Source organism: Mirounga leonina, unplaced genomic scaffold (genome assembly GCF_011800145.1).
Source record: "Mirounga leonina isolate KUSES-001 unplaced genomic scaffold, KU_Mleo_1.0 Mir_376, whole genome shotgun sequence".
NCBI lineage: Eukaryota > Metazoa > Chordata > Mammalia > Carnivora > Phocidae > Mirounga > Mirounga leonina.
The window spans coordinates 1,609,672-1,611,697 of record NW_023270718.1 but is presented as its reverse complement, the minus strand read 5'-3'; the positions used below and the strand labels follow the sequence as shown (position 1 = coordinate 1,611,697).

The following is a 2,026-nucleotide window of genomic DNA, read 5'->3' as shown; positions in this document are numbered from 1 at the left end:
CTTAACGACTGAGCCACCCAGGCACCCCATGAAGTCTGGGTGTCTTATAAGACTCCTTTGTTAGGAATACATTTACAAGACAGTCTCATGAGGCAGAGTCCACTTTTCTGAAGCTGTAGTCTCGAGAGGACAGAACATGTTCTCTTTCTTGCTTTGCTGAGGTTTTTGTTACTAGCAGTTAGAACAGCCTAGAGTTTCAAGTCAAAATCTTGCAATCACATATTTTTTTAGCACCATGAGAATAAAGAAGGAGCTGTAACAGGGTAAAAACGTTCACAATGCACAGGAAATGCAAATTCTAGGATTATTGGGGAAATTTTTCAATTGGCAGTAATCACTCCTCAGATCAACCTCATTGGCTATGATAGTGCCACTGTGCAAAGCTTACAAATAATATGATTATTAACAGAAAAACACAAGGCATGCAACACGTTTCACCCACCAAGATAAAGAAACAAAGTAGGAGAGAAAAATAAAAACTTTGGTTTGAGTTGTTCCAGGCTGGCTTTGAACCTGGGCCATCTTTTAGACTTAATAACCTGTCACTTTATATCCCATTTGAAGGTTAATGGTGACATTCCACTAGCCCTCATTTTGGAAAATATCTACATCTGTACAATTGCTTTGCGTCTCAGAGTTACATTGGAAAAACTCTTGTCTTCTTGCAAAGCTGAGGAGTCTGCAATGGTGACGACTCCAGTCTTCAAGTCTTACTGGGGGTAGGGAGTGGGGGTGGGCTTCTTCCCTTTAATATCCATCTGGTGTTCTAAAACATTTTTTAAAAAAGATTTTATGTATTTATTTGACAGAGACACAGGCAAAGAGGGAACGCAGCGGAGGGAGTGGGAGAAGGAAAAGGAGGCTTCCCACTGAGCAGGGAGCCTGTTGCGGGGCTCCATCCCAGGACCCTGGGATCACGACCTGAGTCGAAGGCAGATGCTTAACGACTGAGCCACCCGGGTGCCCCATATTTTAAAACATTTTAATGAACATTCTATCTTGCCACCTGTGTCCCTGCTCCTCACTCCATCCCATGCTTAACGGAGTGTGGGCTATGATCAGATGAGCAAAGCAGCCTTCAAAATAACAGTTTGGATGCTTCTGGCTGTATAAAATGGGTGTCCGAACTCAAAAGAGTTTGGAAACTCTGACATGTAATATCCTATGTAGCAGGGATTCCTATGATGGGGCAGTTCCTGGGCTGTCAACACGGTGGCTCAGTGGCTCAGAAACCCCAGCTCCTGCATTTCCTTTGCCCGCTCTCAGCACGCTGCACCCCGAGGCCGACTCCCTACACAGACCAAGACGTGACCACCACGTGCGCCATCAATGGAGACCTAAAGGCGGAAAACGCGAAGCGCTGTTCCATTCCTAGCTCTTCAAGATCCAATAAAATCTTTCCCATCACCACCCAGGAGACTTCCTCTCACTCGGCATTGGCCAGAGCCATGTCACATGACCGTTCCCAGGACCGGAAGCATCTGATTGGCTCAGCCTTCGGCCAATCAGGATTTGTCCTTTCTGAGCGGGCTTTTGTCGGGAAGCCATGGCCCAGAAAGGGAGGGAAGAGGCTTTCACGCAGGGCTAGGGCTCGTCCCACGAAGAAAGCAGGGAGGAGGGGGGTGCTGCCGAGGCTCCCCGACAGCGGCCGCCAGCCTCCCAGCTCTGCCGCATCCGAGGCGGCTCCCGGCCCTCCGAGCCTTGTTCACAGCCTGTCTTCCCGCGGCCCAGCCTCAGGCTCTTCTGTCCGCGCTTCCTCACCCCTAAATGCAGCCCCATGGAGAGAGAGTTCTGCCGGCGGGGACTGGCGCCTCCTGCCACCAGCCACGGGAATGAGCCATCCTGAAAGTGGGTCTTCTACCTCCAACACGCCTTCGGTTAAGTTAACTGCAGCTTCGGCCCTCGTCCTGCCTGAAAACTCGGGAGGCTCTGAGCCAGCACTGCCCAGGTAAGCGGCCCCCAAATTCCCGACACAGAAACGGTGTGCCATCATAGCTTTTTAAACCGTGAATATTCGGAGTCATCT

At 49.9% G+C, this 2,026-nt stretch overlaps 1 pseudogene; it reads right to left on the bottom strand.

The window, feature by feature from the left end:
* Window positions 1–253: 253 nt before the first annotated feature.
* LOC117998408 lies at window positions 254–385 on the bottom strand (annotated as a pseudogene).
* Between the last annotated feature and the right edge of the window lie 1,641 nt (window positions 386–2,026).